This window comes from Mya arenaria, chromosome 9, assembly GCF_026914265.1.
Source record: "Mya arenaria isolate MELC-2E11 chromosome 9, ASM2691426v1".
Classification (NCBI taxonomy): domain Eukaryota; kingdom Metazoa; phylum Mollusca; class Bivalvia; order Myida; family Myidae; genus Mya; species Mya arenaria.
Window position 1 is genome coordinate 55152596 of NC_069130.1, and position 18040 is coordinate 55170635.

Sequence of the window (18040 nt, forward strand, 5' to 3'; positions counted from 1 at the left end):
ACACCGTGTTTTGGGCCATGTTTTCACATGGTTAATAGTTATAATCATATATGTCCCATCAACGACGACACTCTGTTGTTGTTTTAGTTCTCCTTGTATTTTTTAAAAGAATATCTTCTACGGATCTGAAATTTATAAACCTGGGGTGCGTTTCAGATAGATTTTACGATCTGCCATTATCGTAAATTTACGATCATAATAACGACCAATTTAACGATAATCATAAAGGCGTTTCAGAAACGTCTCGTAAACTCTCCGGTCGTACGTAAAAAATAACGATAAAGCACAGCGTTAAAGCGAGTGACCCAGTCTGAAGTGAATTGACGTTACGTCATATTAATCTGATGAGCGCACCTGTTTTTTTTTACTAATGATGATAATAATAATAATAATAATAATAATAATAATAATAATAATAATAATAATAATAATAATAATGATGATAATCTCTTGAAGGGAATCAATTAATGTAACTCTCCTTTTTTATAATAATTGACACAAATGATACAAACTCGTGGCCTCTATTCTGATTAACCATCTGCTATTTATGTTACAATTGTATCTTAAGTACATCATCATCCGAGATTGTTTGTGATGGAGGCAGTGGCGGGTTCCGACGGTCCCTTTTAAATTTGTGTGATTATAATGAAAATTGGACAACAAAATACGTTGTTTTTTTAGGCTGGTGCTTTTACTTTAAAATCGTCTTTGATAAGTGAAATATTATAGAATGCGTATTATGAATGTTCTGTAAAGTAAAAGCAAACGTGCAGCATTGTGCTGCTGATGATGGTCACAATGATGCGACGACAACGACAATGACGATTTAATAGTAATAATGCGACAACGAAACTAAAAAGATAATGCGATGACGACGATAGTGATAATGCAGCGACGACGAAGGCGAATATTATGATTATTATAATGATAATGCGACGGCGGCGACTAAGATGATGATAATAATTATGATGTGACGATGACGACAATGATCATGACGAGATAATGATGCGTAAATGTTGTTACTGATTTATGATGTGGATGATGATGAAGGTGGTGTGGTGGTGGTGGCTGTGGTGGATGATGATGATGATGATAATGGTGAGGGTGATGATGATGACTGATTCCAATCATCAACAACCGGCCTTAGTTCAGATCACAAGTAAAGTTCATACGTTTATGTACCAAAACTGTTACTGAGAGTTATTGTATTAGGAAACAGTTCGAAAATACAATTTTGACTGGTTGAATTTTTTGTATGAAGACAATTCATAAATCCATCTTTATTGTGTCAATCGTTGTAATAACAGTTAAATAAACAGTATTTCAGATCTATTCAAAATACATGATAAAATCTACATTTGCAGACATACACAAAATGACTAAAAGAAATACAGCTATTTTACAAGCTCGTCTCATCTAAACACATTATTCAACAAAAAGTATCTTAACTGGTGGAGATTGCCATAGTGGTTAAGTGTTCAGAGTTTCATGCAAATATTATCTATTATCTATTTCAATCATGTTACGGTATACACTTGAGTATACACTTTATGTAGCATTCTGTGTTTAAACATGAGTCAGTCAAAGTAAAAATAAATGTATTCAGAAATATCAAAAGATTCACTTAATTTCTATAAAAAGATAGTATGAAGGTTTACATGATCAACCATGGTAGTGTGTGTGTTTTATATTATCATAAGTTTGAATAAATGTATCATTTAAATGTTCCTATATAATTCAAAAGTGTTTTAATCTTTAGAGGAAACATGTACAACTGGATATACATCACAGTTGAAACTGTATAAATATATATATATATATATTTGGAAAATCTAATTCTACTGTAATGGCTTTTAAATTCAAAGTCAAATTAAAAAAAAATATAAGAAATTTCATTTCAAATAATGAAGGTTACACACAAATGCCTCACTACCTATTTAACCGTTTTAAGTGTTATGTTGTGTTTGGATATGCAATGAATTTCATGTTCTGTGTCAATATATCTGTAGTTATCTGCTGGGTCTTGTATCTCCAGTGTATGTATATAAAGTACTGTTCTGACAAAGTCTCCTAAAACATACTGGAACCATTAAGGTGAATATCTTGAAGACTGACTGTGAGCATATTCTAGATGTTTGAAACCTTGTGATTTCTCAGTGTCCTGAAAAGACAAAAAGTTATAAAATATTGTTTAATACAGCACAATATAATACATTTATGAAAACGCCTTTTAATGGTTAAACTACAACTAACACATAATTTACATTCTCATTTTTAAACTGAAATAGTTTGCATATTTTATGAAAATTATTGTCTTTTTAAAAAAAACAATAAGTAGGGTATTTAAGAAAACATGAAAAACACCATTCTGGTCACATTTTATTTCTTGTTTAATGTTCATATAAGTTAAATAACAATTTTGTTATACAAGTTAACTGCTCAAAATAAGATGCCCAACATTGATTCAATATAAAAATTTATCTTATTGTATTATTCATAAAATTGGTTTATATCCTATTGCATTTTATCATTTCCTACCTACTTTTACATTTCCCTCTATTGCCAGCTTGAAGCATTCCTTATAGTTTTCTATCACCAGCCTGAAATAATTAACTAAAACAAATATTTAACAAGCAAAACCACTAAAAAAATGAAAACATAGAATAACAATAGGCATCTGTACATAGCCTGTGCATTAACTGCAGGTATATAATATGGTTTTGCAGTTTAGTTTCTACATTAGTCCTTAAGGCAATGTGTTCATATGTTGAATGTACCTCCATTATTATTCATAAAACCAACATTAGAATTAAATCCCTTTTCCATACCATTATTAAACCAGAGGTCAATGAAGAACACAGCATTTTCCATCCAGACCATGACACTTCGGTTGTCAATTTTCATTTCAGTTTTTATTGTACACTTGGCATCAAATGATATGACTTAAAAAGACAAGATTTAACCTTTGTCAGTTGAAAACTCACATATGTACATATACTACAAAGTTCTACATAAACCATATGATACCTTACTAAAACAAGTTTCAATTACAAGTAAATGTGAAACAAAATGATTACATTGTCACCTGCTAGTGTCAATGGTATTAAAGTGCCAATAATCAACTTATTTGTTGTGACAGTGTTGTTTACATTACTGTACAGTGTATTTACATATTTAGCATCAATTTAGATGTGTAAAAATAAGAAAAATAACTAAAGTATGTCATATTATGACATGATAAAATGGTAACACGGATTAATAATTCACTGACTACATTTCACAAAGAACGGTAATATTACAACAAAATATGTACAGGCATTTATTTATCCGAATTAAAAACCATCCGAAATAGAAGAATTTCAAGAAAATGTACATGACTTATTAAACAACAATGAAAGCAAATTAAATTGAACATCATATTCCATGTTTTAGATGTACACAATATAGCACATTAACAAAATATAATAAAAAGCTTACATCTTCTACAGTTAAAATCTCTTTTTGACAGAACGGCGGAAATAGAACATTTTCGTACTGTTTTCAGCTATTTTTAGACATATGTAGCTGGAAAATTCCACACCAGCGAACATGCTACACGCATTATTAAACTATCAAATGTTGATAAACAGTAAAAATATACTTTGATATGGAGAAAATCTTCATCCGCCATCTTGGTCGTTAAGTTAACGAGTGCCTCTTACCGGTCGTAGGTATACGAGTAAAATTAACGATAAAGTAGGTGCACGTTGCGTCTCTGAAACGGTGCCGATCGGTAATTTTGGTCGTACTACCAAAATCAGCTAACGATCGCCTTAACGATCGTCTCTGAAACGCACCCCTGGAAAGCGAGTTAAATATAAGAGAGTTAGCTTATTCGTTTATTCTTGAAGTGACCAATCGTGGTTCGAAATTGTTTAAAAAATATATTAGTGTTTTGTGAAAATTGAGTTTTAAGTTTGAATTGTTTTTTACTGTTTTGTTAGTAAGCGTAATTTCACCAAAATTACACAGACAATTTAAAATGTAATATGTGATTGATATATAAAAAATATTAACATGCAGTAATTCATCTTTTATGATATATATTTTTTTCTAAAACGAAAATGAACGTTTTTATTAAAATCAATGCTTTCAAAACGGGTATAATTGAAATAGTAGTGAGTTTATTTTATAGCATAGATGCATTGAATTTATTTGAGTGTTTTTCAAGTTTTCAAAATTGTTTTTACTGTAAAGAAATTTGGATTTGCAAAAACAATGAATCATGAGTCGAATACAATGATTTCGTTGGCCAATTTAATACTTCCAATAATATTTGGAAGTTATGAGAGCGGGAGATGTTGAGTGATAACATAACGGAATGATAACTAACTCCTATAATTTGATTTACCGACTGTTCTTAGTTTAACTACATGATAGAGCTTACAAAGACGATACGGGTGGTATAAATTTCTCTATTGGACCACAGGACGCACATTGGTGTGGTATTTTCAAGAAATACAATATGTGTTTACTTTAGAAATGGCATTTAAATGCACACAATATAGGTTGATGCAAATCGTTTGTTTTAATTTCAATACAGTATCACGTTAAACTAATTGCCTTTAATGATCTTATGAAAAGACACATGCATTAGGTACAGATAACAAAAATATAAGCGCTTTTTAACTGTGGAAATTGTGGCTACGTAGCTATTTTTTTATTATTTTTATTTATAAAAGTTAATATTTTAATATGTTCTTAAATTATATGCTTTCTTGGTCTTAATAATTTACGTCAAATGATTTAAAATGAAAATGCATTAAATTTTAGGAAAAAGAAGATTTTGGCATCAGCCTTTATTGTGCGCCAATAATGACGTCACATTTTACAATGTGACATTGATAATTACCGAGAAGAATGAGACAAACAAAAACCTATTTATTACATTGTTGTAACAAGAACTGTCGTAGATAGCTATATAGAGCTCTTCTCGTTCCATTTTGATGATTTGTGATTTCATTACAGTTGATTCAGCATATTGCAATCCAAAAAAACAATGGCTGTTCTTACTATAATTTGAAATTTAACGATCAGGCCAGGATTAAAACTTTACTTTTATTCTGAAAAAATACTGAAGCGATATGAAATAAGGAGGTCTTTTTGTCAAATTATTCGGAAAATGGCTATCTAAATGACCTTCTTGGGGAATGAATGCGATTATTTAACACAGATTTATGACCAGAAAGTTCGAATACTGTACCATTAATTTAAAGTAGAAGCGCCTTTCATCATGACATTGTCGGGATAAAAAAATAATGTCAACGTACTCTCTTACTGTAATGCTGAACCACTCTAGATGGCATCCAATAACGGTCTTGCGGTACTTCGGGTACAAGTTTACTTCTTTGGCAAATTTCCAATTAACCCGTGGGAAAAAGAATTCCCATGTGGATTATTTGTGGATCTTTATAAACTCAACAACAACAAAAAACTATAGTTTTATAAAAGCTGTTCTTTCGTGTAGATGAATATTAAAATACAAACATTGAGTTGCATTCAATATCTAGTTTAATACAGTATGTTAATACATTCAGTTACTTTATTTATTCGCTTGAAAAAAGAAAGAGTGTGTGATGGGGCTGATTTCAAAATCTAGTATTTTTTTTTAATTATACATCGTATAAACAGACGGGCAGGCGAACAACGGCAAATAGCATCAGCATGTAATGTTCTATAAAAAGGATACAGAAGCAGAGATTCAATAATTTCCTAACATTCATCAATTATTTTAACTGTTTTTTTTTCCCACTGGCAAAAAATGTCACGCTAAAAAGATAATCTGCATTTACAACAGGGAGGTAAAAACAAATATAACATGCAAACATCATTTTAAAGCAATAGCTTTTAAGAAGAAATACATCAATTGAAAAATGTACACTTAAGTTTCTTATGTTTCTTCAGATGATATCAACTTCTGTGATATGGCCTGAACGCTTTTTCATCAAACCAGACATGGTCTCATGGGAAGGCTGTTGGTATTCAAGGTGCTTTTAGGTACATCATTAAATGCGAGATATGTAAAGAGAGGTTATTCCGTAAACCTTGCATATACATGTATCAATAATTGAAAGTACTTGTTGTCCAGGATGCACTCCTTATATAAAGTACGCATTTTCTTGGAGAGGATAGTTTTTAAACAGCTATTTTAATTTATCATAAAGAACAACAATGCGCTATCTGTACTAGTTCGAAACCCAATTGAATAAAAGTGGTTAATTATTTGTTTTAGTCGAAGCCACTTGATTAGTTGAATGATTTGTCTTATTCATTCAATACTAACTATAAACCAACCATTTAAATGTGCAAACTAACCAAAAGAAAACATGTGGACAACTTAACCAAGTTTTATGACTGGTGCACATTAATAAACTAGAAGAGCTCTAACCAACGTTACATTCTGTTCGTGCACTATGCTCCAAAACCCTTAAATGACTGACACTCTTATCGAAGCACTGATCAAATGGGTAGGGCCCGAATGCGAGTATAAATAAGCTTACACACCACCACAACCAAGTTTTATACAATTAGCCACAGATGTAGTGATTGCACTGTACTGCATTGAGCTTGTATGACATTTAGTCAAAACGGCTCTGTGGCGTCATTTCGGAGGTCAAAATTCATATCGCGTTTTTTTTCTAAAAAGAAACTTAAGGTAGCTCATCCATTTGCCTTAAATGAAGGACAATATTGAATTGTTTTAAAATAAATGGTTTCTGTTCACGTACAGTTATAGAAACGCCTCCTTTATGTATTCGAACATGACCAGGATGACATATACAGGAAAATATAACACTTATTCAGTCGTTTACTCATCTTAAAAGAATCACCACTTATTTTGTTATGCAACTTGTAACTGACATATTAGATAATATCATATTTTTCTTCAGACTTTTTACTTAGGTCAGATCGCCAACCATGAAGAGTGGGTGACATCCCAAACAATATGTTTTTGTACTTAGATTGACCATCGCGTCCTTACCATATCTCTTCAGCTGATCGTATTTGTAATTGTTTTTTTTTCCTTTACGATTTATCCTAAGAAGGCTAGATTTGTGATTATGGATAGGAAACCTTCAGGCATATACAATTAAAAGTGCGAGGCATTTGGAAAGGTCATTCCGTAATAGGTTAACTGATATTTCACAACGATTGTGAAACATGTTATTACAACAATCCCTTGTTGATACGAAGCTATGTCGATGTACCCGGAGGCATACCACACTCACATATGCTCACGTATGAAATTGAACCCGACATGTCTTTGTGAGAAGCGAGTGCGCTAACTGGGCAAACTATATAATTATGTCAGTCTCTCTAGTAGAGCATATAATATTACACCACTTTAAATGGCATATAGGACGACACTCCCATGGCTGATTGCTTTACAACCAGACATGGAATTAATCATAGGTTAATTCTTGGTTGGTCCTCATTACTGCTGCAGAAATCCTGCACGAAAAATTGTCCCGAAAGCACGGGAAACTCATGGCGAATACTATTAGACCTATTCGTGACTGGTTCTTTTTGCAACGGACTGGCAATCGCTGACAACCGGTGCCAAAATTTCTGTCCATATTTCAAATAAGTGTATGTTCATCAATCTTTAAGAGACATGTGTAGCATCGCATCAGTGATTAATCAGCAAGGTTTCAGCTTTTGTTCAACGCAAATACTACGGTGGATTGTTGATGACCGATCGTCGACTTGTTGCGATTAAACGGGTGGGGGGGGGGGGGCTGGGGAGAGGTCTTATCGTTCGGCCACTTTTTATTCGTCGATTACCAATCAATCATAATTTGTGTACATAAAATACATACAATACATACAAAATATATATCGTATTTGCGTTAACTTAAGATATTTACATCGGCCTTGTAACATTAGATGGGTGATGCAGTTGCTGCCATGATGGTGTACGTACTTTCCATTAGTGCTCATTTACGCAAGACATTAACGTGTGGAAATAATTCATATAATCCAATCTCCTTAATGTGTACTCTAAATATTTCCGACAAAATGAATTTGTTATGCTCAGACAAGTCTTTTTATAGACGCGGAAGTACTCTGCGAATTTTACGGCGAATGATTGGAGCATGCTCTAGGAATCTACTTTGCAAAAGTTAAACAACCGTCGCCTCATAACTGACGGGTACATATAGGTCGCCACAAGATTACAAAAGAATCAACCACATAGGTAGATTATTAAATCAATATTGTCATACAGATTGACTTCATTCACTGTATAGATCCGTTATTTACATATCTCAGTCCGATAAGCTATATCGATATATTATTAAAGGAGTAGACATATAACTATCAGACAGTTTAATGTGTTGGCATAAATCAAATTTGTTGTTTGAAAAGAAATATGTTTTAATCAAATGCAAAATTTGAATGATTCTGATACTAACTTTTATTAAATACCCATCATTAATTCACACGCAATACATGTCAAAAGGTAGTCCGTATTCCACTTCAGTGCAACAGTTCCGTTTTCCACTCTTGTGACGTCACGTTATTACAAGTATCGTAGCGCGATGTTAAAATGACGTCATCAAACAAAATAGAGCGTCGTAAAAAATGACATTTATTATTAAAGCATGTGGTTTTTAAGTGATCTAACCAGTAATGTATATAATAAAAGGGTTATTAGTACTGCGTTTTGATCCGGAATTTCGTATTCGACTCTCGTGGATTTTTGAAGATTTTGATTTCACTCAACTTGCGCCACGTGAAATTCGAATCTGAAAAAATCCACTCGAGTCGAATACAACCTCCCAAATCAAAACGCAGTACTAATAACCCTATTATCTTTAGAGACGCATTGGTGATTTACAAACGCTCCGTTTGGAAACTGGGATCAACATGAGATTTTTATATAATATATTGATTTGGAAAAACAGACATAAGATTATATTGTAATTGTTTATATTTACCTTCGGCAGTCATATAATTAGCTCAGAATCGACATTGGACTGAAACATATTATCCATTTTTATTATAAAGACGGTACCAAAGAAAAGGATCTTTCAGGTCAGGTATTCTGAGTTAAACTATATGCAAATCAGTATATCTGAACTCTGTCAATGGTTGGAAATTGAGGGTAAACATTCAAATAGAATCATAGGTTTACTCTTTCAGATCTTTTTCTGTTACACGAATAAGTTGTCAACACAAACGTCACTAAGCTTTTCGTTCATAAAATAACTCTGAGATATATAAGAGTATAAAATCTTGTGTATCGTATATCCTTTAAGATCGGTTCACATACAAACAATAGTATAACACTGTATATTTATCGAGTCGCTATGCAAGTAATCACAAAAACTGAGTAAACAACTACGCATAAATATTTAATGTGGGTGTTTTCTCAATGTCTCAATGTCACTGTCAAACTTGGCAGCCATGTCGGTGATGTTTCTAAGAAATGTGATAATCATAATAAGGTTTGAAGGTTTTATATCATAGCATAAAAGGGACTAGACACCAGATGGTCCAAATTCGGAAAATACAGTATTTCCTCAAAATAAGACTGAAATTGTTGATTCGACCTAGTAAGAGGCCGTAAATTATATTTTATTTGATTAAAATAAAATTTTGTCGCTGTCTCAGCTATGTTTACCCGTTAAAAATAGCGCGTATTTCTTTCACAATTGTAAATAAAGTGTAAATACTGTACGCGAAAGTCACGTGATTAGTACCGATACATTAACCAACGATATTCTTAAATTAACTGGGAATTACGTGGTAGATAAACCCAGTATTTGTTTTAAATAGATAAAAACCGCAAAACATTCACAAAATGCATGTGTCTTAAGTAATTTGCTACTAACATCAGTTATTAAGTTTCAATGTGTTAGATACAACAATTACATTTTTATGTACGTTCTTGACAATTTTCTTTTATTGTTGCAGTTGTATCATCGGTTTCTGAAGTCCCTTTAAAACCATCAACTATATTGACCGGACAAGTGGGTTTTCTCCGGGTACTCCGGTTTCCCCTACAACACAAGACCACACTCTCGCGTAAACCATCAACTTTATTGACCGGACAAGTGGCATTTCTCCGGGTACTCCGGTTTTCCCCACAACACAAGACCACACTCTCGCGTAACAGTGTGCCAACGATAAAGATTTATATATTGTTGTAATAACTTGTTTACAATCGTTGTAAAATAAATAAGTTTAAACTAACTATATTGACAAATTTATTACCAAGTAGAAGTTGAACGTATTTCTTTTAAATCTTAGTTCGCACCCTATTTTTAATGAAACTGATAAAAACTTAACGGCTTACAACGTACATTTTAAATTGAAATAGACGATTTAAGGTTCTAATTCTTAATTCTTATTCTACACTGTTCTGAGTCGATTCCGTAACAGGCGGTAATGAGTATAATGCGTTGTGTTCTGAAGATTCTGGAAATAGATAGGGCTTGTTATCACCGAATTACCTTCAAGATGATCTGCTATAACCCTATTCCCAGAATTTGATTTCCGTTGGAATAATATCCCCGGGGATATTAAATCAAAATAATCAAATAATAATCATTTGTTAATCAAATAAAATATAATTTACATGGGAGGGTGACAATAAATTCGATGAACACGGGAAATAGGACTGCGATATTCGAGAGAATTTTTTTAAGGGCGATTATAAAATATCGCCACGTACTGCCACTTGTTAGAAGCTGCACTCTGACAGATATACCATTTTTACATTTTTTTTTATTTTTTATCTTGGAAAGAGCAAATTTTTGCGTAAATATCTGCAAACCAATGATATAAGATTGCTGACAAAAATCAGATCGTAGATTTTCATATTTCTGTTCGAAAATTAATGTTCTATGGCTTCAACTGTTACTAACGGTTTAAGAAAAATGCAAAAAATACATCCATTTTTAACTTAAATATAAAAATCTGCGATCCAATTTTTGTCAGCAGTCTTATATAACTGGTTTACATAGATTTTCGTAAAAAAATGGCTCGTTCCAAGACAGAAAATAAAAAGTTGTCAAAACGTTCAATCTTTGAAATAGCAGCTTTAAGATATACTCTTACCCCTAAAATAGTATCTATCACAATTAATACATTTTTTTAATTTACCAAAAAGGATTATTAAATGAATGTTGACAACAATATTTCGCGTGAAGGATACCGTGTTTAATTTGAAAGAAAGGTGCAGAAAACACGGTGTCTTTGGTTTACTTCGTTTTTACTAAAAACAACAACTTATTTATGCAATACCAGACGGGCAATTTAATGAGTGATGACGTGCAGCCGACAAAAAAAAAGATATGTAAAACGAGTACATTTTAGCAGATAAGCATTGGCTACAAAAGTCCTACACTGTTCCACCGACCGGCCAGAAAAAACCAGAGACGGTTAGCTCTGGAAACCTGTGCTCATTCGCCAAGTGTCGGCTCACAGAGTATGAATGTTGAGCCACATTCATTTGTCTGGATTCATTTCATAATTGACATAAGACATAATATGCAATGCGAACAAAATAAACCATGTATACAGCGTGAAGTCGACTGGTAGAATGACCACATAACAACTTTACACCTATACCATGAAATCCTCCTGCAAGACTGACCAATCAACACCTTACTGTAAAAACCATCTCGTATCCCGACAGACAAAATAATTCACTTTATACTATCTCTACCTTATGAGACGATAGTTGATCACAGTAAACATTTTAGCATTCAACATTCATTTAATATATTTGCGTTTTCAGCTATTAAATACAAGGTTACAACCTTGTTATCAGTAATTGATACTTTCCATAAATGCATTATAAAGCTAGAAGTGAAAGGTTTATCAGTTTTTTTATAGAACAAGTAACGTAAAAACACCTGTATGAACGATGATGCTATGCGTTAAACACTCTGTTTCAATCGCCCAAATTCTGATTGAAAACAGAGCATTTTTTAGCCAATCATAGACGTTTCACAGTTATATCTAAAGATTCGCTGGGAGTCGGTAAAAAGTGCGCACACTGAGCTAAAATGTGGTAAGTGGTGGGACAAGATGCATCGCACTACATTGTCATATTTTAAACCACAAAACGAAAAGCAGTTAAGTTACTATAAAACGCCCTATGTATTCGTCAGAATACGACCTACATGTTCAGCAAATAAAACGGCAGATAAGCAATCTTTAAGTACTAGACTAAATCATTTAGAAGTTTAATTTTCGCGGTTGTTTAAATGTTTGCCTACTGAATCTCAACAGATACAAGCTCTCTGTATCAGAGTTTGCGATGACAATGTGTCAGCCAATGAGTTGATATTGGAAGTCAAGTAAATGACCTGACATAAGTCAGATAAATGACCTGAGGTAAATCTGTTTGACTAAGAATGGCTCGCTCGCTACGCCCACTTAAGACTACATCATTAAGATTTTACTTTATGTCATCTAACTATTACATAGAATTCAGACATTTAATTCGCTTTTTTGATTCATGTACATTTAAGACAATCTATTCGGTGTTATTTGTTATAAATAGAAATAATTTCATAATAACTCTTACCAGGGCCACAGCTGCCATTGACAGAGATTATAAGTACAATACTGTCAACGCCCCATTAGCTATGTCTTAAGAACTCACAAACTGGTTTAAGGCCATGTGTCTGTTGTCATTAACAGTAGCAAGGCGGCTTACTCGACATTTTGTTCATTACGGTATTATATTTCTGTAGGTGTTTTTGATTACTTAAGATGGTGCTGAAAACTTGTTGAATAACTGTTCGGGTTGGAACCATGAGATTCTGAGCAAGAGTATTGTTAACGTTTATACTTCATTATTAGGTGTAATTCAATTTACAAAAATTCCCTGATAACATAATGGAAGTTTTAATGGCACGACAAATAGCCTAACAATTAAAGTGTCTTATTAAAACTCAATGCATACACATGTATTACAAACAGAAATTTTGAATGATAAACCTTTGACTATGTCCTAAAAATGCATTTATGGAACTTATTAATTACTGATAACAAGATTGTAACCGTTTATTTGATAGCTGAAATCCCAAAAATTCCAATGATTGGTGAGTGCTAAAAGATTTACTGCGATTTACTACCGTTTCATAAGGTAGAAATACCGTGTTTTCTGCACCTTTCGTTCAAATTAAACTCGGTATTTCTTTGTATAAACCATTGTGTTTTACATTAAATGACCCTTTTTGGTATATTAGAACAATTGTAGTAATTGTGGTAAATCTTATTTGGGAAAAAGAGTGCATCTTTAAGTTTCTGTCTGAATGAACAAGCTAGGATGAAGGCCTCAAAAGAGACATACAACATAACAAGGCGAAGTGTCTTTGTCATTTGAAAATAAATGGGTTTGTAAACGAAAACAAAATAGTTCTAGATATGTATGAATAATAATTTTGAAGAAACGAAAATATGTAAAAAAGAGAATTTTGTAACAGAAACCCCTCCATCAGTATTTTTATCAATCCTTACAATCGGTGCAAGAAGCCATGTAAGTGTTGTGACAATCATCCAGCAAAAGAAACGCTTTTTTAAAAAAATGAAAAGAGGAGATCTTCCTTGACAAAATACATGAATTCATCGTATTTATTGATTGTAAAAACACGCAAGTGCTACATCTTACATTTATATGAACTTATTTTTACAATCATTATTGTTATCATCATTATAAATACTTTATTACTTATGACTGAACGTGGATACAGTCATGACGATATCGTGAAGAGTCTTAGGTAATCCAGATACAAAGGGAAGAACCTCGGCAGTTTGAACTCCTTAAACCAACGGTTATGCTTCGACAATCTGCTACATTTGTTTTCAAACTTAGCACAATTGAAGTGCATTGGTAAACAAATTGAGCATAGTCTTTCGGGCAACATACAGGCAATCTTGGCCTTTCCGTGGTAATTTGTTACATTTAAATATGAACTGACAGGGCTATTCTACGTCGTTAAATACTTTGCTAACAAATTGAAGATTGAATATTGTAACAAAAAAACAACAATCTTCCTTAGATGCTCACACATCACTTTTAGCTGTTTTCTTGCCATGTTATATTCCCTTCTGCATTCATGTTCCCAACGAATGTTAGACATCAGCATTCGTACAAAAAAAAAAAAAATCCGATTAATTACGCTTAATACCTTAACACCTAACAAAAGTCGATGGATATTGGGGTTGACATTATGACACTGAGAGCCAGGCACCAATTCCTAGAAAAAAATGTTTGAGCGAAACAAGCTTAACTATCCTATTTCGGTAAGCCAAATTAATGTTCTTTCTTTTATAAAGGTTATCATGGAAATAGAAGTCCTTTCAAAGGCGCAGAACTCTTTAAAAAATAAGAATAAATACATTATATCAAAACTCAAATAGCGAGCTTAACTTTATCATTAAAATTGTTTAAGAAATTTGTGCCAGGTTAAGTTAATGCACATTTGAAACGGATATTAACGTTTATAAAACAAAAAAGTATTTATAAATATTGCATTTTATCGGCACTAAGACAAATATAGTTATAATCAGTTAAAATCTTGTTATCACACATGTATACAACCATGCGCTTGTTTCGAATTTAAAAAAATGACTTAACACTCGGTGTCATAAATTGCAAACATGTTTAAAAAAGAAAAAAATAATGAGTTTCACCTCTCTTTATTATCAACACTATGAAGATTTTAGAAACAGCTTTAACTCATCCCAATTCCAACTCCATCAGTTATTCGAAGTTCTACTCATCCGAGAGAACTTTTAGCAACCACTCTTATATATCTAGTGTTCCTTCAGTAAACGTGTTGGGTGGGTACCCATGATTAAGTGCGTTTAGCAGGTATTTGTGTAAATTTAAATACCCGGTACACGGACCAATACAGCTGCAGGAAATACAAAAAAAAAGTTTTTGAAAAAATGTGTTGTATTCTGTATTTCGACTTTTTTTGCGATAAAGTATCATAACGATTTTCCCCTCAGACGACATGTTTAAATCGCTATGCATAAATAAATATGTAGCCGTGTATTATTGCTGTATGCTTTCTTTATTCTGTGGAGAAACAAAAGATATACGGGTACCCGCAGGTAATTGACAAAATGTATTCCGGTCAATACCCTTCCTATGCAGTAAAACACGAAATTTGTTCAACATTGTTAATGAAATTTCAGTATTTATCACACCTAGTTTCATAGGTTTGAATCTAAAAGTATAAGGTTTGCAAATTTGGGCATGTTCATCGAATTTCTAAATTTGATGATTTAAAAAACAAAGTATATCAAGTTGTAAAAGTAATAGTGCTTATTTGCTCATGATACAGGTTAAACAACCATTTTTAAAAAGTAAATAAAAAAAATAACTTCACCATTTCTAACATTTCATTTGGTTATTTTTTTCCTAACACTTTCTCCTTTAGAATGGCAGTTATGTCTTTTTTGCAGTGTATTAATGACAATTACGTCATTACTTGCACTTAACATGCTACCGCAAAAAGAACGTAAGTGCTTATAATGTGTTTTTAGCATTAAATAGAAATGAAAAAAGCAGAATCGTGATTTCAGTTTTTTTTACAAAAACAATCTATGGACTTGGGAAGTACATATCCGATTTTGGCAGTAGTTGGCAAGACCAAGTATGCAAAAGAAAGGTGAAAACATCCCAGAAATATGAGTTAGTACTGTCAGTAGATGACTACATTTCCCCCGCCTCTTTTTTCTCACAATGTAGTTAATGAGTTGTATTTTAAGAATATGCATGAATGTCATAGTCTGTATACGGTTGCAATAATTCCTAAATGTTGTTTGAGATGTTTATTTGAACATAGAAATGTTAAGGAGATTGTTATGGTAGCATGTGCACACTTTTGTTTACGAGGAGACATACAATGTCATATAGTGTCATAGAGAGTCACAAAGTGTCACAGAGTCATAACGTGTCATACAATGTCATTCAGCTTCGTACAGTGTCACAGTGTCATGCAGTTTCATACTGTTTCATGCAGTGTCATAAAGTGTTAATTTCGGCAAGAAACGAATTTCATTTCGATAGTTCTCAGAAGTATGACTTTTCAATGCCTTTTACGTGTTGATACACTTACCTGGTTTCAAAACGTTGTCTTTAATAGTTTCAAGAACAGAGTCTTCCGGGTTCCTACAAAAGCACAAACTGTCAAGATTTGATTTCAACAATTGAAATGTGTGTACATATGTGAAGAACTGCGCCTATTAATGCTTAAATGTTATTCATCTCTAGGTTCACCTGGAATACGAAAAAAGTGGAACTGTTTGGACAAAACGCGTTAAATTTACAGACGCACAAGCTTTTTAAAGACAGCCAACTCACATTTCTTTGAAAAATAAACAGGGACAAGTTTCCTTTAAATCATGACATTAGCATTACGTCATACTATATTTAGTGTGGTCATACGCACTTTATTTGCTAAAATGAAGGTAAAATGCTGTATTTTCAGAAAATGTATGGTTGTCATCGTCTGCATATGCTCGCATATATCATTATGGAAATTGTGGTGATAGCGTGCAACTTCCGACAAAGGATGGGGAGTGATGAAGGCAGCAATGATCTCAAATGTTGGTCGATTGTTAGTTAATGAAGCAGGGATTGTAGTGGTTAGTATGAAGAAATTGCATGCATACCGTTTCTTGGCACTAATGATACACATTTTATTCAGTCAACAGTCGTTGTCAAACTTGCCATACAGTGGTATATGACAATACACAGAACAATGAAATACATTGTATAATTTAATAAGATGTATTCGAAATATTAAACCACGAACAAAATCATAGTTTCTATTTTGTCCATATACCTGTTTTTTATTAAGCTACCCAAAAAACAACATTTATTTAAACAATAAACATAACTTAGTTCGTCGATTTTAAGTTTAACCACACCGAAGTGTCTGTTATAACAATTTTGAGACCATATGGCCACATGAAATAATAATGGTAAAGACACGAATAAAGGCTATCAAATGTCAGTCAATGTTTGTCAACAATAAGGCCTATAAAGTAATAGTCTTGCTTTCAAGCCAAAACAACAAATATAACCTGTTTTTAAACAACACCATATGGCTGTAGCGCATATTTTGTTTATTATTTTTTATACTAGTAATAATGCGTTTGTTCCTTGAAAATAGTGCTTGCAAAAATGGTATGAATGAACAATGTTCAGGCATTTGTAAAAATAAACAAATTCATTGAAATGTAAATGGGATGTCATATGAGGCAAACCGTATTTGCAATTAACCGTTCAAATGTGTCTGTGTGTGTTACTCTAATATTCATATTCACAGCGAGTCTCTAAGAACATGTCGGTCACAGTGTTTTAAGTAAATAAAGCTGCAAATTGTGCGCTCCTTTTTCGAATCAAAATCTTTGTAAACCGTGTTAGTAGCACGCAAGACACGTATTATTCAGGAGCCTCAACGACTAAAATGACCTGATTAGATAAATGTCAAACGAACAAGGAATGAAGCGTACTGACACCATATATTTAAGGAACAATATAAGCGGATGAATTCCAGGCCATTAAGGTAAATCGTAGGGCATTACAGAATACAAATCTTGGTTCGCATACTCATCGGGGAACACGAGACCTTCAGCTGGTGAACTCATGATAAGACATCCAACTGTAAAATGACAGTTACGTCATTGTTAGCACTTAACATTTTACTGCAAACATTCACTTAAGTGCTTATAATGTTATTTGGCATTAAAGAGAAATAAAGAAAGCTTAATGGTGATTTCAGGTTTATGCACCAAAAAATCATTTCGACTTGGAAATAACGTGTCTTATTTTGACAGGAGAGGGCAAGACAAAATAAATACAAAAATGTATTATTTACATAAGTTACAGTACTTATAAGACGACTTTCTATTTTAAGAAGCTGTTTGTTTTAAGAATACATGATTGCCATAGTCTGTATACGGTCGACAAACTTCTAAAATACTGCTTTGAGATACAATAGTAATGTAGAGGTTATGGTTA